The 21,276-nt window shown below is 43.3% G+C and overlaps 1 protein-coding gene across 3 annotated transcripts in view; it reads left to right on the forward strand.

Annotated features, from left to right (window-relative positions):
- Nucleotides 1-21,276, forward strand: part of THSD4 (thrombospondin type 1 domain containing 4) — a 694,305-nt gene that overhangs the window by 80,030 nt on the left and 592,999 nt on the right. The gene's annotated exons all lie outside the window — the stretch shown is intronic.

The following is a 21,276-nucleotide window of genomic DNA, read 5'->3' on the forward strand; positions in this document are numbered from 1 at the left end:
GAAAACTACACTGGATGGGATTAATGGAAGACTAGATGTGGACAATAAAAGAGAACTTGAAGATATAGGAATAGAAACTTTCTAAAAAGAATTTTTAAAAAGACGATGAGCATCAGTGAACCCTGTAACGACTTCAGGTGAATTTATGTGTGTGCAGTTGGAGTACCAAAAGGAAAAGTGAGGGGTGACAGGAAAGTATTTTCTTTAATGTTAGGAAATACTCCGATTTTGATTAAAGCTATGAATCTAAGAACACCAATGAACTCCAAACACTAGAAACATGAAGAAAATGGCACCTTTACACCATGATCAAATTGCTTAAAATTCAGTGATAAAAGGAAGCAAAAATTTGAATCCCTTAGGGGGGAAAAAAGACACATTACATCCACAGAAACAAAGAAAAAGATGACAACATATTCCTTGTCTGCTGTCACTCATGCATGTGAAGCAATATCTTTAAAATACTGAAAGAATAAAACTGTCAACCTGGAATTCTATATCCAGAAAAAAACATCTTTCAAAAATGAAAGTAAAGACATGTTCATACATAAGTGCCGAGTCACACTTGTAACACCAAAATTGTTAATGGAAATTCTTTAAGCAGAAGGAAAATGATACCAAAAAATATAGATCTATACATGAAATGAACCAGAAATAATAACTACATGGGTAAATATATACAGTTTTGAAAAATACTTAAGTATCTTTCAAAGACTGACTCTTCAAATGAAAATAATATAATGTGTTGTAGAGGTAATAATGTATGTGTAAGTAAAATGTATGGGAACAATATTGTAAATGCCAGAAGAGGATAAATGGAAGTATAATATTATAAGGTTCTTATAATATGAATAAAATTGTATATAACTTGAAAGTGGACTACGATAAGTTAAAGATGTATATTATAAACCTTAAAATAACAGAGTAACAAATCAAAGACTTAACTCACAGAATTGTTTTAGGAAATAAAATAGAGTCATAAAAATACTCCAACAATTCAAAAAAAGACAGAAATAGAAAAAGAGATGGGATAACTAGAAAACAAATAGCAAGTTGATAGACTTAAATATAGTTATATTAATAATCACAAAAACACCTCAACTAAAAGGCAGAGTTTGAGCAGGTTGGATAAAAAAACAAGACACTCAACTGTATGCTGTCTACAAGAAACACACTTAACCATAAAGACACAGATTAGGTTAAAATTAGAAGGATGGAAGAAGACATACCATGTTAACATTAGTCAAAAGGAAGCTAGAGAGACTCTATCAATATCAGATAGAGTAGATTTTAGAGCAAAGACTATTACCAAATATAAAAAAGTCATTTCATGATGTTAAAGGGGTTGGTTCATCAGAGGACATAACAATCCGAAACATTTATGTACCTAATAATAGAGCTTCAAATTACTGAAGTAAATCTGAATAACTGCAAGGAGAAACAGAAAAATCCACAATTACTGCCTGAGGTTTTAATGGTGGTAGTTTAATCACTAAGTCATGTCCTACTCTTGTAACCCCATGGACTGGAGCCTGCCATGGGATTTCCCAGGAGTGAATTGCCATTTTCTCCTCCTTGGGATATTCCCGACCTGGGGATGAATCTGGGTCTCCTGCGTTGCATGCAGATTTTTTACCAACTGAGCCACCCCCTTTCCAAACCCTGATAGAGTACTTAAACAGAAAAATCAGTAAGAATGGAGAAAATTTGACTATGACTCTGTCAGTCAACTGGACCCAATGGACATTTGTAGAACATTCCCCCAAACAAAACCAGATATGTATTCTTTTCAGATGCATGAAGAACACTTACTAATATAAATCATATTTGGGGCCATAAAGCAAGCCTCAATAGATATGATTCAAATCACAGTTTATTCTCTAATCACCATGGAATTGATTTAGCAATCAATATAAAAGATATCTGGAGAATTCCTAAATATTTGGAATGGAATAAAACATTTCTAAATAATCCATCTCAAAGAAGAGATGAAAGAGAAATTAAAAATTATTTTGACCTGAATGAAATTAAAAACACAAAATATTAGGAATTGTGAGATGCTGCTAAAATAGCACACAGGGGGAAATTTGTATAACTAATCAACTATAAAGACAAAAAAGGTCTCAAATCAGTAACCTCAGCTTTCCACCATAAACAACTAGAAAGAGAACAGTGATTAAACTCAAAGTAAGAAGAAAGGAAATAATAAAGATCAAAGCAGAAACCTGTAAGGTAGAAACAGAAAAACCATAAAGGAAACCATTTATTCCAAAAGTTGGTTCTTTGAACGATCAATGAAATGAATAAATCTTGAACCAGAATCATTAGGGAAAAAATTGAAGCTATAAATAATCATTATCAGGAGACAGAGTGGTAACATCACCACAGATTCTGTAGATATTAATAAGGATAAGAGAATATTATGAATTCTTTATTCTTATAAGTTCAACAACTTAGATGAAAAAGACAAATCATCTGAAAGATGCAAACTACCAAAGCTCACTTGAAAAGAAATAGATAACCTGAATATTCTATATTTATTGAGGAAATAGAATTTGTAGTTAAAAACCTTCCTGCAAAGAAAACTCCTGATGGCTTTTCTGATGAATTCTTACAAGCATTTAAGGAAGAAAATAGTACTAATTTTACACAAACTCTTCTAGAAAATTGAAGAGGAAGAGAACTTCCCAACTCATTCTATGAGACCAGCATTACAAACCAAAGACAAATAAAGATGTTAAGAGATAAGAAAATTATAGATGGTTGTTCATAATGAACATAGATACAAAAGCTCTAATTAAAATTTTAGCAAATTAAGTCCGACATTATAAGAAATGATATGCATCATCAATAACTGGGCTTTATTCCAAGCATTCAAGTTTGGTTCAACATTTAGAAATGAACTGGTATACAAACTAAAAAAGATAAGTCATATGGCTACCTCCTTAAATGCAGAGAATTTTTGACAAAATCTGATCTCCATTCCTGATAAAAACTCTCAGCAAAGTAGAAATAAAAGGAAACTTGATTTAACCTGATAAAGGACATTTCCTTAAAACCTATAGCTAATGACAGAGGATGAGAGTGGATGGCATCACCAGTTCAATGGACATGAACTTGGTCAAATTCCAGGAGATGGTGAGGGACAAGGAAGCCTGGAATGCTGCCGTCCATGGGGTCGCAAAGAGTTGGACACGACTTAGCGACTTAACAGCAACAACAACAGCCATTCTTAATGGTGAAGGACTGAATGTTTTCCTTCTAAGACCAAGAAAAGACAATGATATTTTCCGTCACTTCTTTTTTTTATGTTTATATATTTATTTATTTGGGGCTGTGCTGGGTGTCCGTGGCTGTGCAAGCTTTTCTCTAGCTGTGGCCAGCAGGGACCACTCCGGTTGTGGTGCGCGGGCTTCTCACTGCACTGGCGTCTCTAGCTGCGGATCACGGGCGCTGGGGTGTGTGTGCTTCAGGAGTCGTGGCATACGGGCTCAGTGGTTTGGTTCCTTGGCTCTAAAGCATAGGCTCGCTAGTTGCGGCACAGAGGCTTGGTTGCTTCACAGCGTGTGGGATCTTCCAGGATCAGTCTCCTGCGTTGGCGGGGAATTCTCTACTACTGAACCACCAGGAAAGTGCCCTCACTGATTTTGTTGTGCACAGGATTGGAGACTCTAACCAATGCATTCAGGCAATGGAAAGAAACAAGACGTATACAGATTGGAAAGAAGTAAACTTGTCTTTATTTTCAGACAGCAGAATTGTCTGTAGAAAATCTGATAATATATAAGAAAGACCATAAGTGAGTTTAGCTAAATTATTGATATAAGATCAATATGAAAAGAATTAATTGTATTTCTATAACTGCCAATGAATAATAGAAAATTAAGTTAAAAAAAGAAATCATTTACAAAATCTGACAAAAGATGTGAAAGATCTATACATTTATACCTGTAAAACATTGTTGAGAGAAATTAGAGTTAAATGGAGAAATATGCTATTTTTATGAGTAGGGAACGCAATATTATTAAGATGATCATCTCCCAAACTTGATCTATAGATTTAACACAATTCCAATAAAATTCCCAGAAGGCGTTTTACAAAAATTAACAGATATATTTAAAAACCCTTTTTCAAATGCAGAGGACCTTGAATAGCCAAAACAAATTTCAAGAAAAAGAACAAAATCCCAGGAGCTACACTGTCTAATATTTGCGTTATTATAAAGCTACAGTCAGGAAGTGAAGTGAAAGTCGCTTAGTGGTGTCTGACCCCTGGCAACCCCATGGACTGTAGCCTGCCAGGCTCCTCTGTCCATGGAATTCTCCAGGCAAGAATGCTGGAGTGAGTAGCCATTCCCTTCTCCAGGGGATCTTCCCTACCCAAGGATTGAACTCAGGTCTCCCACACTGCAGTGGATTCTTTACCATCTGAGTCACAGGGGAAGCCCATGTTTTTTGGCATCAAGGTAGATAAACAGTGTAACAGAATACAGTATAGAAATAAATCCACAAATATATGGTCAACTGATTTTGGGGAAAAAATGCAAAGGTAATTCAGTGGAAAAAGGGTAATATTTCAATAAATAATCCTGGGACAATTGGGTATCCACATGCAAAAGAGTGAATAGTCAATCCATACCTTGTTCAATATGCGAAAATTAACTCAAAATGGATCATAAATCTAAATGTAAAACCTAAGTCTTTAAAACTTCTAGAAGGAAACAAAGGAGAAAATATTCGTTACTAGAACTAGCTAGAGATTTTATTTTTTAGATGCAGCATCAAAGTCATGACCCATAAAAGAAAGAGTTGATTGGTTAAATTTTTCAAAACTACTAACTTCTACTCTTTTAAGAAGGGAAAGACAAGCCACAGACTGAGAGAAAATATTTACAAAGCATATATTGATACAGTACTTGTGTTCAGTATATATAAGGAGCACTCAAAACCCGATAATAAGGAAAAACAACCTGATACAAGAGTAAGCAAGGGGTGTGAAATGATGCTTCATTAAGGAAGGTACCTGGCTGGCAAAGAAGCTCAGGAAAAGATGCTCAACGTCGTTAGTCATTCAGTTCAGTTCAGTCACTCAGTCGTGTCCAGCTCTTTGCGACCCCATGAACTGCAGCACGCCAGGCCTGCCTGTCCATCACCAACTCCTGGAGTTCACTCAAACTCTTGTCCATCGAGTTGGTAATGCGATCCAGCCATCTCATCCTCTGTTGCCCCCTTTTCCTCCTGCCGCCAATCCCTCCCAGCATCAGAGTCTTTTCTAATGAGTCAACACTTTGCATGAGGTGGCCAAAGTACTGGAGTTTCAGCTTCAGCATCAGTCCTTCCAAAGAACACCCAGGGCTGATCTCCTTTAGAATGGACTGGTTGGATCTCCTTGCAGTCCAAGGGACTCTCAAGAGTCTTCTCCAACACCACAGTTCAAAAGCATCAATTCTTTGGCACTCAGCTTTCTTCACAGTCCAACTCTCACATCCATACATGGCCACTGGAAAAACCATAGCCTTGACTAGATGGACCTTTGTTGGCAAAGTAATGTCTCTGCTTTTGAATATGCTATCTAGGTTGGGCATAACTTTCCTTCCAAGGAGTAAGTGTCTTTAATTTCATGGCTGCACTCACCATCTGCAGTGATTTTGGAGCCCCAAAAAATAAAGTCTGACACTGTTTCCACTGTTTCCCCATCTATTTGCCATGAAGTGATGGGACCAGATGCCATGATATTCGTTTTCTGAATGTTGAGCTTTAAGCCAACTTTTTCACTCTCCTCTTTTACTTTCACCAAGAGGCTTTTAGTTCCTCTTCACTTTCTGCCATAAGGGTGGTATCATCTGCATATCTGAGGTTGTTGATATTTCTCCTGGCAATCTTGATTCCAGCTTATGCTTCTTCCAGCCCAGCGTGTCTCATGATGTACTCTGCATATAAGTTAAATAAGCAGGATGACAATATACAGCCTTGATGTACTCCTTTTCCTATTTGGAGTCAGTCTGTTTTTCCATGTCCAGTTCTAACTGTTGCTTCCTGATCTGCATATAGGTTTCTCAAGAGGCAGGTCAGGTGGTCTGGTCTGCTGCTGCTAAGTTGTTTCAGTTGTGTCCGTCTCTGTGCGACCCCATAGACGGCAGCCCACCAGGCTCCCCCGTCCCTGGGATTCTCCAGGTAAGAACACTGGAGTAGGTTGCCATTTCCTTCTCCAATGCATGAAAGTGAAGTCGCTCAGTCGTGTCTGACTCAGCGACCCCATGGACTACAACCTACCACGCTCCTCCATCCATGGGAGCTTCCAGGCAAGAGTACTGGAGTGGGATGCCATTGCCTTCTCCACACACCTACTAGAGTAGCTTAAATTTAAAAGATCAAGTGCTGATCTTTTAAAATGACAAGGAGGAACTACCTCCCTTGTAGGCTGTTGGTGAAACTATAAAAATGACAGACTATTCTAGAATACAGTTTGTCAGTTAAAAAAATCATATACCTATCATGCATGTGTGTGTGCTAAGTCACTCCTGTTGTGTCTGGCTCTTTGTGCCCCTATGAACCGTAGCCTGCCAGGCTCCTCTGTTCATGTGATTTTCCAGTCAAGAATACTAGGGAGGGTTGCCATCTTCTCCTCCAGGGGATCTTCCTGATCTAGATTGAACCTGCAGGGATTGACCCAGGGATCTCTTAGGTCTCCTGCATTGGGAGATGGGTTCTTTACCAGTAGCCCCATACCTATCATATGGGAAGGTATGGGAAGCCCCATACCTATCATATGATTCAATTTTTACCCAAGAGAAAAGGATATATGTATCCATACATAAACTTGTACAGGAATATTCATAGCAGTTTTCTTTGCTGGAAAGTAACCCAAATGTCCATCAACAGGTGAATGGACACACTGTATTAATTCATTTATATAACCTAGGAAATGTAGTTCAGTTGCTCAGTCATATCTGACTCTTTGCGACCCCATGGGCTGCAGCATGCCAGGCTTCCCATGTCCATCAAGTCGGTGATGCCATCCAACCATCTCATCCTCTGTCATCCCCTTCTCCTTGTGCCTTCAGTCTTTCCCAGCATCAGGGCCTTTTCCAGTGAGTCAGTTCTTCGCATTAGGTGGCCAAAGTATTGGAGCTTCAGCTTCAGCATCAGTCCTTCCAGTGGTTATTCAGGACCGATTTCCTTTAGGATTGACTGGTTTGATCTCCTTGCAGTCCAAGGGACTCTTAAGAGTCTTCTCCAACACCACAATTCAAAAGCATCAATTTTTCAGCACTCAACTTTCTTTATGGTCTTCCTCTCACATCTATACATGACTACTGGAAAAACCATAACTTTGGCTAGACGGACCTTTGTCAGCAAAGTAATGTCTCTGCTTTTTAATATGCTGTCTGTGTTGGTCATAGCTTTTCTTCCAAGGAGCAAGCATCTTTTGATTTCATGGCAGCAGTGATTTTGGAGCCCAAGAAAATAAAGTCTCTCACTGTTTCCATTGTTTCTCCATCTATTTGCCATGAAGTGATGGGACCAGATGCCATGATATTCGTTTTTTGAATGTTGAGTTTTAAGCCAGCTTTTTCACTCTCCTCTTTCACTTTCATCAAGAGGCTCTTTAGTTCCTCTTTGCTTTCCGCCATAAGGGTGGTGTCATCCACATATCTGAGGTTATTGATATTTCTCCCGGCAATCTTGATTCCAGCTTGTGCTTCATCCAGCCTGGCATTTCACATGATATATTCTGCATGTAAGTTAAATAAGCAGGGTGACAATATACAGCCTTGACATACTCCTTTCCCAGTTTGGAACCAGTCCGTTGTTCAATGTCTGGTTCTACCTGTTGCTTCTTGACCAACTAGTCTATAATGATGTAAAGCATATCTGTATTTATGGGGGATTAAGAAGGCAAGGATGCAGAGTACATCATGAGACACTCTGGGCTGGAAGAAGCATAAGCTGGAATCAAGATTGCCAGGAGAAATATCAATAACCTCAGATACGCAGATGACACCACCCTTATGGTAGAAAGTGAGGAGGAACTAAAAACCCTCTTGATGAAAGTGAAAGAGGAGAGTGAAAAAGTTGGCTTAAAGCTCAACATTCAGAAAACGAATATCATGGCATCTGGTCCCATCACTTCATGGCAAATAGATGGGGAAACAGTGGAAACAGTGTCAGACTTTATTTTTTGGGGCTCCAAAATCACTGCAGATGGTGAGTGCAGCCATGAAATTAAAGACACTTACTCCTTGGAAGGAAAGTTATGCCCAACCTAGATAGCATATTCAAAAGCAGAGACATTACTTTGCCAACAAAGGTCCATCTAGTCAAGGCTATGGTTTTCCAGTGGCCATGTATGGATGTGAGAGTTGGACTGTGAAGAAAGCTGAGTGCCAAAGAATTGATGCTTTTGAACTGTGGTGTTGGAGAAGACTCTTGAGAGTCCCTTGGACTGCAAGGAGATCCAACCAGTCCATTCTAAAAGAGACCAGCCCTGGGTGTTCTTTGGAAGGACTGATGCTGAAGCTGAAACTCCAGTACTTTGGCCACCTCATGCAAAGTGTTGACTCATTGGAAAAGACTATGATGGTGGGAGGGATTGGAGCAGGAGGAGAAAGGGATGACAGAGGATGAGATGGCTGGATGGCATCACTGACTCGATGGACATGAGTTTGAGTGACCTCTGGGAGATGGTGATGGACAGGGAGGCCTGGCGTGCTGCCATTCATGGGGTCACAAAGAGTCGGACACGACCAAGTGACTGAACTGAACTGAACTGAAGAAGGCGAGGAAGGGAAGATGGTCACGTGATACAAAGAAAAATTTGGGGTGATCTGTATGTGCGTTATCTTGATGATGGTGATGATTTCATGGTTGAATACATATGAGCAACTTATTAAACTGTATACTTCAAATATGTATGATTCATTGTGTGTCAATTATACTTCAATAAAGTTGTTAATAATAACCTATTCATATAAGCACCAACTGGGTAAATTTCTCATGAATTCCATTCACTGAATACGTTTTTCTTACTGACTGTAAGATACCAGACACAGAAGTACCTACAGTATAAGTCCATTTATATTTAGTTCAAGAACAGGCAAAGCTAATAGACCGTAAAAATAAAGTCAGAATAATGGAAACCTTTGAAGAGGTTGGGATTGACTAGTAAGGGGCATGAGGAAACCTTCCAGGATGTAGGAAATATTCTCAATCTTGAGCTCAGTGCTGGTTATTTAGGTCTTAAATGTCTCAGGAACCATACATTCATCATGAGCCTGCTTGATGTGCTTCTTATAATAATACATTATACCTCAATAAAGAAAAGGATAAAGAAAATGCAGTTCATTAAATGCCAGTACTGAAATGGCACTGAAAGTCTTTGGAGCAGTGTGGGATTGTCCTTTGAGTGTTACCAGGAAACAAAGATGCTCTTCAAAGTACAGCATAAGGCGCATTCTCATTCGCTATTGAGTGTCCAGCCACAGAGCCCTTGCCGAGTTGGACGCTGCCTCTAAAGCAGGCACTGTGTCTTTTCCAGCTGGTATTTGTCAGACCTTCTGTTTCTAATGGCATAAATATAACTGACTGCTTCTGAAAAATTAAGAGCACTTCTACTTATGAGAAATGAAGAAATTAAAGTAAAAAGACCTTATTAAGGACTGGGAAGAATGTCAGTGTTCATTAATTCATGCTTTGCCAAATCTCTTGGATTCAAATCCAACGGCTGAAAAATCAAATTTGCTTCTCTTACAAATGGAACAGCAAGTGTAAGACTGCATGTTCAGAAAGCCCTTGACAACACAGCAGAAAGAGCACATCTTCAGCTTTTATTCTGGGCATAATGGGGCATTCCTGGCCTCTTAGCCTTTTCTGGTTTAAGGCCAGAATTCCCTACCAGATCTCCTTTTTTTTTTTTTTTCTCCTGAGTGTGCATTTTGCCCAGGGGTAGATGGGACAAAGTGGAATGTAGAAGCAACCACTCTGCCTAGAACCCAGCTTTCACTGGGTTGGCCAATGCTTGCTGACTTCCTCGACTGCAAACGGGGTCTGCCTGCCCAGCCCTTCGGCGCTTCTTTGCCTTCTCCTGCCCTGGTTGACTTAACTTGGGTGGGTTTTTCGTCCTCCCAGCCTTAGGGTATCTACCAGGTCTCTCCTGTGGAGGAGTCTTTGTCCCATCTATCCTGATATCACTGCCCATGCCTGGCGCCAGGAAGACAGGGAGGAAGTCATAGCTGTCACGTATTCTATTTGTAGAAGTCTGTGAAGATGATGCGGGCCCATCAGAGGAAGCAGACACTGGGATAGTGTAAGCTCGGGAAACCAAGGCATTTTTAATGGCAAAAATTATATCCGCTGAGTTTTGAGTGTTCCTTCCCTAATGATGCCCTCTACCCTGGCATCTTTAAAAACTGCTTTTAATATTTAATTTGTACTAAGTTCAGGGACCAAAAAAAGCTTTATTTTTCTATATTGTAAGTATTTCTTTTGTTCTGAGTGATTTTCCTGCTTCCCAGAAACACATACAACCCAAGTTTATAAATTCCTTCCTTTGGAAGTTTGTGGTTCCATTTGTAAGGGTATTTAAAAATAAATACGTTATAAATTTGTTATTATTGTCTGAGCAAACCCTAGTCTAATACCCATATCTCAAATGTGAGATTACTACAAACAAGCCAAATTATACAGAATAGATTTGTTTTTTGTATGTGTTGACCCCTAACAAAGTTACTTTGAGACTATAAATAGTTATAAGAAAAAAATGAGTATTTTATGTACTTTAAGTTTTACTTGAAATTTCCATTCCCTCCCACACTTGTACACACAAAACTCAAACCATAAAAAGGTGTTTTTAAAATAACTTATAAATTCCCCACTATGTTATGTTTCCAGGCCAAATTACAGTTAAAACCAAGTTTTGACAGACAGAACAACTTATCACTTAGGCCACAAATCTTGGTCTTTGGAAAAGAAAATGAACAGTACAGTCTTAAGGCCACTGCCCTTGTGGAGTCCTCACCTGCCAGCCTATTTCCAGCCCCTCCACAGGATGCTCACTCCTTGGTCGCTTGGAGAAATAGAGGATAAGTCCATATCTTTTTGCTCCGAATTTTATTCTGTTTGTATTGCTTCTCTTATATAGTTCATGCATGTTTTTACTTATGGCCAAGTTCATCTTTTTTTTCCCCATTAACTCATCAAACACCTACCAAGTGCCTACTATGTGAACTTAGACCCTGAAGCCAGACTGCCTAGTTGATACCTGTTCTGCTGCATACTAATTTTGGACGTTGGGCAAGGTCCTGTGCCTCAGTTTTGTCATCTGTGAAATGGGGCTGGAAATAGTACCCATTGCATAGGTTGTTCTGAGGATGATATGAATTTAGGATGTTTCGGATGATATTTGACCCACTAATTGCTATGTTGGTGTTGCTGTCATTGTTTGCTGTTGTTGTGAAGACAAACGCCAGCCTTGAGCTAAGTGCTGCATACCCAAATGGGTTGCTTTTCAAGGAACTTCCCTACTAATGTCACCTTCAGGATTTCTATCCAAGTCTGATGTCTCCAGAGTTTCTCAGTCTCAAAACTATTGGCATTTTGGGTGGGGTAATTCTTTGCTGTGGGACCATGCTATGCACTGTTAGAAGTTTAGCAGCATCTCTGGTCTCTACCCACTAGATGCCAATAAGATGCTCTTCCAGTTCAAAAAATGTCTCCAGATGTTTCCAGATACTCCTTGGGGGACAGAATTGCCTGAAGTGGAGGACCGTCCATTTAGGTGGTAAATCTGCCTACAGAGGCAGCACTGTGGTGCCCCTGCTTTCTAGGGAGTCCCCTGGGGCTTCCCTGGTAGTTCAGCTGGTAAAGAATCTTCCTGCAATGCAGGAGACCATGGTTCAATTCCTGGGGCGGGAAGTTCCCCTGGAGAAGGGATAGGCTACCCACTCCAGTATTCTTGGGCTTCCCTGGTGGCTTAAACAATAAAGAATCCACCTGCAATGTGGGAGACCTGAGTTCAATCCCTGGGTTGGGAAGATACCCTGGAGGAAGGCATGGCAACCCATTCTAGTATTCTTGCCTAAAGAATCCCCATGGACAGACGAGCCTGGAGGGCTACAGTCCATGGGGTCGCAAAGAGTCGGACACGACTGAGCAGCTAAGCACACACACAACAGTGGTTACCTGCACTTGTCTTCCCCCTGAGCATGTTTTTGAAGATCCATGTTGTGTGTTCCAGGCGCCTCTAACCACATGTCTGGAACCACAGGAACATTTCTGCTGTGACCACCATGGACTCCTTAGTAGGAGGGGCTCCTCTTTAAAATGGACTTCTTTATTTTTTAAAATTTATTTGGCTGTGCTGGATCTTAGTTGTGGCACACAGAATCTTTGTTGTCACATGCAGGCCCTTAGTTGCGGCGTGTGGGATCTAGTTCCCTGGTCAGGAATCGAACCCGGGCCCCCTGTACTGGCAGTGCAGTCTTAACCACTTGACTGCCAGGGAAGTCCCTCTTTAGAAGAGAGGAGGAGAGACATAAGAATCCTAGCACTTCAGTCCAAGGCTCCCTGTGAAAGCCAGTCCCCTGACCCTTTACAGCTGAAGGAATTTACTGCTTATCACTATGGGGAACAAGCAGAGGTCACAAGACCACATATGGGGAATCTCACTGTGGGAGTTTGCGTGATGTGGTCCTTGGTCCTCACCGGGTGAGCCCTGGTGGTTAACACTGAGAGACTGATCATCACATGCCAGACTGAGCTAAGTACGTGATGAATATTGCTCATATTCACCCTTGAAAGCAGATATTTTTGTCCCCATTTTATAGGCTGGGAAACTTTAGCTTAGAGACATTAAGATCACAGAATCAGGATTCAAATCCAGACTACCGATTCCAAAGTTCTTAATCCCATTGACACTTATCCTCAGAAGCACTGCCTCCATAAAAAGCGGCGTCTCACTCTTGGAATGTCCCCTGTCTGTGCCCTAGTTAGATTTTGGTTCCCAAATTCCATCCTGGTCACATTAAACTATCCATCAGTAGCTTCATGCTGACCTGAGATGTGACTGGAGTGACATCATTTTGTTTTGTTTGCATGTAATAATGTCACAGCTGAGACATACCCTGTCCCCCACTCTTATTTTTTACTCTCCTTATGCTGAGAGCCCCGGAGAAGGGAATGGCTACCCACTCCAGTATTCTTGCCTGAAGAATCCCATGGACAGAGGAGCCTAGCGGGCTACAATCCACAGGATTGCAAAGAGTCAGACACAACTGAGCGACTAACACTAATGCTAAGAACCAAATCTTTTTCTTCCTTGTGTTTAAGCTGTGTGCTTCTGCTAACTGACAACAGTCATTGTGATGTAAACCGATCTTTAAATTAGAACTTTCTAAATGACCCTTAGGTCACAGAACTTATCCTGCTGGCACCAGTTGTCCTAAGATCTAAATTTCTCCAGGGTGAACCTCTTTAAAACTATTAATTCTGTAAGCAGAAAGTAATTACTTTTAATATACTTCCAGTTCTGTCCCAGACACAGAACTTCATACAAGCCCCAAACAAAGAACTTAGTGTAGAGAAAGAGTTATACCTAATTTCAAGGGCCTTCACTAGAATTTTTTTGTATTGAATATTGTTCAAAATACGTTGGCCATTGAAGGCAAGGTGCCTTTCCCCCCCTTTACAATGATAGTTTATGCTAACAGGCTGTGGTTTGGACCATAAGTCTATCTGTTAGCTGGTGTCTCTTTGGCCTACCTTGGTTTCCTTCTGCTGAGGCCACGTGGGTCTGCTTTACTTTTCCACTTTGTATTAAAACCCCTGGCTTTAGGATCACTGTCCTTATAGTTTTAGTAAAATCATCAGCATCTGCCGAAAGCACTCAGAGAAAATGAAGGTCATAAACTGTCAAAGTACAGATGAATTATGTAGAATCTTTGCCTTAGAATATTTCTGAGTACAATCAAGAACATCTCGTTCTTTTTCTCTAGTCTCCTCCCGCGCCTGTCACAGGGAGGACGCTCCATGTCCATGCATGAAACCATAGGAGGAGGGCGGAGAGTTCAGTCTGGAATTAATCACTGATGCAAAAACATGTGGGAGGTTTACTGAGTACTTGCTGTGGGCCAGACACTATACAAGCTCCTGGGGATATGATGGGGAGGTACTGGCCTCTCCCTGGAAGATCTCAGAGCCTAATAGGGGTGGCAAGAATTAAATGATCACAGTGCAGTCGAGGAGATGCTGTGATCTAGTCTGGCTGTTGAATTTGGGATCACAGGGCATGGTACCTGACATTTATTGAGCACTTTCTACATGCACCGTACTTTCTATTGTTGTTGTTCAGTTAGTCGTGTCCAACTCTTTGCAACCCCAATGGACTGCAGCACACCAGTCTTCCCTGTCCTTCACCATCTCCCGGAGCTTGCTCAAATTCATGTCCATCGAGGTGGTGATGCCATCCAACCATCTCATCCTCTGTCATCCCCTTCTCCTCCTACCTTCAATCTTTCCCAGCATCAGGGTCTTTTCTGAGTCGGCTCTAAGCATCAGGTGGCCAAGGTGCTTTCCACACATCATCTATTTTTTTAATTCTCACAACTGTGTGAAGTTGAAGCTGCTCTTATACCCATTTTATAGATGGGGAAATTGAGACTCAAAGGGCCCTGAGTCTTAAAAGCCAAGTAGGAAGTATCCAGAGGGAAGAAGGAGGAGGTAGAAGTTCTGGAATGAGGGAAAAGCAAGTATAGAAACACGGAGGCAAATGGATGAGATGACCTCTGTGTATCAAGAGGGCACCAGGAGCTGGGGGTTACACCATCCAGTTCTGCCCACAGTTAAGTGATTTCAAACTTGTGACTTGTTTTTTCATTGAAGAGCAACCTGTGCTTCCTCAAGTGATGAGCTACTTGATTATGTAATTCACCCACATGATCAGGGTGAACTCCTCAACCTTGAAGTGGTTGTTCAAGTGCCTCTGATTTTATGCTTGGGGGAAATAACAGCTGGGAAAGTCGCTGGGCTGGCAGGGTCCCCAGGGGTATTGGGTTCTCAGGCTTTCAAGCTGGACTTCAAGTGGCCTTAGGCAACCCACTTAACCTCTGTGGCATTTGCTTTGTCGCTCACATGCTCAAGTCTGTATCCCCAGAACCTACCGCAGAGCCTCTGTGTGTGTCCGTGTGCACACATGCACAGTCATGTCCGAACTGTTTGCGACCCTATGGACTATAGCCTGCCAGCCTCCACTGTTCGTGGGATTGTCCAGGCAAGAATACCGGAGTGGGTTGCCATGCCCTTCTCCAGGGGATCTTCCCAACCCAGGGACTGAACCCGCATCTCCTGCATTGGCAGTTGGGTTCTTTACCACTGTGCCACCTGGGAAGCCCTACTTCAGAGCCTAGACCTGCATAATCCATAATATGGGGTACTAGTGAAGGCAAGGCATTTCAGTAATTCATTATAGTTCACATGAAAGCCTTTAAACTATTCAATGAAAAGTAAGCAATAAATGGGCTTGCCAGGTGGTGGGAGGCCTGGGTTCAATACCTGGGCTGGGAAGATCCCCTGGAGAAGGAAAGGGCTACCCACTCCAGTGTTCTAGCCTAGAGAATTCCATGGACAGAGGAGCCTGGCAGGCTACGGTTCATGGACTCACAAAGCATTGGACATGACTGAGTGACTCACTTTCAGGTGGCGCTAAGTGGTAAAGAACCCGCCAGCCAATGCAGGCGACATGAGACGCAGGTTCGATCCCTGGGTGGAAAATATTCCCTGGAGGAGAGCATGGCAACACACTCCAGTATTCTTGCCTGGAGAATCCTGCCTGGCGGGCTATAGTCCATGGGGTCGCAAAAAGTCGGACACGGCTGAAGCGACTGAGCACGCAAGGAATAAATAATCCCACTTCACAAGAGATTCCTTCATTAACTACTCACCAGCGATCTGAGTCCTTATATGCAGAGCTGGCAGATGTTAGATGTACTAGGAAAACTGTCTTGGCCTCTGCTCTGTGCAATTTTAGTTCGCAGCGGGTGGGTACAAATAAGAGCAAACCAGAGGTGGAATTTTTTTCCATACAAGGGGCATGCCTAGTGGAAAAGCAGCCCTTTCATCAGGGGAAGGCAGGTCGAGCAGGACAGAAAAACCTGCAACCTCTGATTGTGCCTCATCTGATGGCTTCTCCTTTGGAAGGCTGATCCCTAACATTGAGGTGGGGGAGGGTGATGATTGCATTGAAATGTCTGCTCCTAGGCAAGACCCTGCCTTCTTCCACACCCTCTCTTCTCCAAAGACCTTCTGGAAAACAGAGCAAAAACAATGAGGCAACCCCAAGGGTTGATGAGAATTGCACTCTCCATGCAGCCCCGATTACCCTGCGCCTTTGTTCCCGTGGACTCCGTGAAGGGCACGGCTGTCAGGTGTCGCTCCTCCCGGGCCGGTTAATCTGCGCTGATTGACTTGTCCATTGTCCTTCCCCTGGAGCTAAAAACAAAACAGGAAAGGCTGCTTGTTGGGGAGAGAGGAGAGCTTGGTGGCCAAATGCTGTTGCTTTCCCGGCATTGGACACAGGCTCTCTCTCTCTGAGCAAACTTACATCCAAAGGCAGTGACTTTGAAAGGACTGTGGCTGTGGAATTAGAGACAGATGCTTAGCTGGCCATGAGCAGATATTAAATTGTATTAAACTATGCAAACCGCATTTCTCATGCAAGGCTTGTTTCAACCTTACATCAGCCCTTGGGCTGCATTTGCATCTCTATAGAGAAGGAAATAAAAGCAGCATGTCACTTATTCATTTCTATTCATAACTGGGAGCTGTTATTATTCTAGCTCTTGTCTCCCCTACACAGCACGGGCTAGATTAATCTTTCTCAACCTCCATCAAGAGCTTGTTCCCAGCATTTCACTTTATCCACTCCTGTTTATAAGGCCCAGGTGCTGAGAAGGGTATAAGGATATGGAAGACAGGACTAATTTTAAAGACATCCTGCTTTGTCTGGGACAATCCTTGTGTATGCCTGTTATTCTGATATAATTTAATAGGACCCCCTTCTGCTTTCAGAAGTGATCCAGTCTTCATAATGAATTACATGGTCACCCTGCTCACATGCTCATAAGCTAGAAGGGGTGGAAACGATGAAGAGAAATACAATAGTTACAGAACAAGGTAGAGAGACTGGAGGCAGAGGAGGTTGATGGTTGGAGAAGGAAGGGAGGCGCCCCAGGGCTCAGGTTGACGCAAGACCTAAGGGTCAAAGGAAGAGAATGATGGAAGCAGAGGGGGAAGGAGGCCTGGGGGAAGGCGGGGGACCAGAACCATGAAGACGAGTATGTGTTCAGGGTTCTCAAGGGGCCACGTGAGAGTGAAACTGTTAGTCGTTCCATTGTGTCTGACTCTTTGTGACCCCATGGACTGTAGCCTGCCAGGCTCCTCTGTCCATGGGATTCTCCAGGCAAGAATACTGAGTGGGTTGCCCCAAGAGACCACACAGATGGAGGATTTTTCTGAGAAGACAAAGTGGACTGGAGAGGTGGGAAGGATGCCTGTGGAGGTCTTGAAAGGTGTGTGGGGGGGTGCGGATCTTGTGCTTCACCTTGGAGCCGGCAGAAAGCCACAGGTACTGGCATGAAAGCCTCAAGGTGAATAGGAGGTTTCAGCTGCTCCTGGTCTAGGACTGGTCACCCGGGTACTGACTGTGGATATAGGATTTGAACGGCGGAGGCCACTTCTGAACTGCGCTCTTTGCTGTCATGCCCTTCTGCCTGTCTGTCTCCCATGTCCCGCACGATTAACTAGGCAAATTAAGATTTTCCACACATGACAGGGTGAGGCAAATGGATGTTCTGGTGTCTTTGGTTTCCTCTAAGCAGAAGCCTCCAGCCAAGAGTTGACATGAGCTTGCTGTTTGAACACTGGTTAAAATAATGATTTTAGCATGATTTTTTGACAGGAAAAAACCAAAAGCATATGTTTACAGGAGCAGACCTTGCAGTCTGGACAGGTAGGAGCCTTCAGGGGGCTGTCAGAGAATGACTCGCCCTGGGGTGTTTCTGTGTTCCGTGGGGTTAATCATCTTCTTAGTAATTCTGCTCGACTGAAGTCAGAGCTAGGGTTACATGTGTGCAGTGAAGCTATTTGTTTCGCCTGTGTCATTTCTTTTCTTCATCCATCTTTCCTTTCCTTCAATTAAAACCAGTTATCAGGTGTCCTAAACTCTAAGCTGATTGCCCTCACTTCACTGTTACAACAACCATCCAGTCCTCTGAGATCAGAGCATGCCCATTTTACAGACAAAGAAAGTGAGATTTGCTGAGGTTGAGTGCTACTCAAAAGGAGACCAGCTCTGTGTGTTGTTGAACACATTCCCAGGGCGAGCATTGTCCAGCAGGGCTCTGGAAATAGTCTGATTATTTCCAGGGATGCTGTTGAGGAAATTAAATGCCATATAGAAGGCAATACTAAATTAGTGGTACTCAAACCAGAACATGCATCAGCACCATTTAAAGAGCTTTAAAAATGCAGGTGCCTGGGCTCTACCCCCAGAGATTCTATTTAGTGGGTCCTGGTGAGCTTAGGAATCTGTGTGTCTTTGTGTGTGGTGTGTTTTACATTCTGTTAGGCACTGGTTCTCAGACTGTGTGTGCCGCAGCATCTTGTAAAGCTTGTTAGAACGAAGATAATGGGCAGCCCCCCTCCCTGATTCAGGGAGGTTCTGATTCAGGAGATCTTAGGTGGAGCCTGAGAATTGCATTTCAGGCGGTGCTAATGCTACTGGAGTGGAAACAGTCTGAGAACCACTGTCCTAGCAGTTGGGGATGCTCATCCAGGCTAGGGACTGCTGGCCTATGGGCTCATGGTCTCTGACTGATGCTTAAATTGTGGAGACTGTGATAGGATTAGAAAAACCTGACCCAGGATGCCTATAGAACCAGCACTCCCGCTTCTTCCTCACCTGGAAGGATCACTGTGCTCTTTTTCTGTGAGTCTGGATGTGGGCTCAGTATCTCTCTCACCTCTCTGCAGCAGGCAGACCCAAATCAAACAGAGTTGGCTCACAAAACAAATGTGTTTTTGTTCACTAAGCTAGAGAGTCTAACTGGTACTTCCCAGATCAATAATTTTATGTCTGTGAAACGTGTGCCTTATGTATTCGTTAAAGGAAACCCCGTGGGGAGTAAGTGGTTAACCTTAGTTGCACAGTAGGATCACCTAAGATGTTAAAAAAATTTTGCACAAAAATTATTGATGCTGGACTCCCTTCCTCACTCTGCCTGTCTGGCAGTGGCTCCTGGTGTTGGTAGCTTTGTGAGCATCACCTCCTGTGCAGTCGGTGGTGGGAGCCAGTGACCAGAGGCATCAATGCTGTGCAGGCACCTACTTATTCAGATGCCACGTGGGCTCCTAAAACCCGTCTGTGGATTCCCTTTTGGGGCATCCCTTCTCTCCCCACCCGCTTCCATGTACCTCTTTATTTTTCTGCCAAACAAAATAGAAGGGAAAACAGCCAAAGGCCTGCTGATATCCATCACTGTCCTGGAGGTTCCCTGACAGGAGGCTGAAATGGGCGAGAGCCACTGTCCCAGAACAGCAGGAAGGAAGCCGTGTTCCCGGAACAATGCCAAAGGAGCAGAGTTCTGGCCACAGAGTGTCTCTTTGCTCTCTTTTGTGAATGCTGGGATGCACAGGGTCCCACCAAGAGGAAACATTTCCATGTGGGGACTCCCCAAATCTCAGCCCCGTGGTTTTCCCTCTCTGCCTAGTGCCAGGCTGCTGGTGCCACCTTTGCCAAGACTCACTCCATCACCGCTGCCCGCTGTGCTTCATGAAAACTGCCCTAGTCTGAAGCCACCAGGGCTTCCTAAGGGACACTTCTCATTCTCTGTTCTTCCTGAACCACCTGACGGAGTTGGTCCCCCTCTCCTCTCTGGGAATCGTCACTGTTCTCCCTTTTCTGTTTCCTTTGCTGACATCTCTGCCCTCTCTCACCCTGTCAATGGGAGCCTTTCCCCACTGCCGCCGTCTTTGTCCCTCAGCACTTCTCCCCCAACCTTCTTTCCCTTGGGATTCCTTTTCCAGCTCCAAAGGACCAGCCTGACATGCGGAGTCCCAGTCTCCCAACAGCATCTACTCACAGAACTTCCTCTGTGTTCGCTGAACTCGCCCTGTCTCTGGGGTCCTCTTTTTATTCCAGGCACCACCATCTCTTCTGATTTCCCCCATGTGGGAGCTGAGCTGCACTAAGCTGCATTTTCCAGGCAATGCCTGAGTCTGGTCTGTTTCCTTTCTGATGCTTCTCAGGATGGCCATTCTTGCCTACGCCTCTGCTCCCTGGTGCTGGGTTGTGGTGAGAACTTTCCAGGGAACCACCAGTTTCCAGTCTCACTCTCCTCACATTTACTCATCACCCTCAGAGTCTTCCTTTTAATCCGCTCTTCTCTCCCTGCAAACATCCGAACATGGATCTCACACCATGTGCCTGGCACAGTGCTAAGGATGTCTGTTATCAACCCGACGACAACCTTATGAATCCATAAACACTATTATTTTCCCTGTTTTACCTGTAAGGAGGAAGAACTGGAGATGGTTGGGAACTTAGCCAAGGCTCTTAACCAAGGACAAGTGGTGGAACAGAAATTCTGACTTTCTCTGAGCCTCTGAACTAGACTCTGTTGTTTCTCCCTTTGCGCCCAGCCCTCAGCGACTGCCCAGCCCGTGCAGAATAAACACCAAGATCCTTGGATCCGCACGTAGGCTTTTCCAGATCCACTCTACTTCACCTTTGCAGTTTTCTCTTCTTCCATCCTTCTGTGTAGGACTTAGCACCACGTGAACCGTTTCCTCCTGGGCCCCCAGGTCGCTTCACTTTGTTCCTGTTCTAGTAATACTTTTTTGCCCAAATCCTCGGTGACATCCAGTTCCCCAGGAGCACTGCCGCTCCTTGAAGCTTAGTCATCTTGGCCTTTCAAACCTTCTGGGTTTCAAAAGCCTTTTTTGGTGCACTCTCTTGTGTTTTACATTCCTTTCTTTACTTTTAATGTGAAACCGCTTTGGACTCCTTTTCAGGTATTTCAGTGTTATTTTCCTGGATGGGTTATAAACCCTGGAGGGTAGAACTGAGTCATAAACTTAGTTCGGTGTCCTGAGTTCTCTAGGTCGCAGTGGTCGCTCAAGTCTGTGACTTCTGTCTTGTCCATCACAGGGGCTCGCGCTGCGTGATGTAAATGAGGCTGTGAGAGGCCGGCCCACCCCCGCGAGCTGTTCTGTTAAGGTGCCCTGA

This window comes from Ovis aries, chromosome 7, assembly GCF_016772045.2.
Source record: "Ovis aries strain OAR_USU_Benz2616 breed Rambouillet chromosome 7, ARS-UI_Ramb_v3.0, whole genome shotgun sequence".
NCBI classification, from domain to species: domain Eukaryota; kingdom Metazoa; phylum Chordata; class Mammalia; order Artiodactyla; family Bovidae; genus Ovis; species Ovis aries.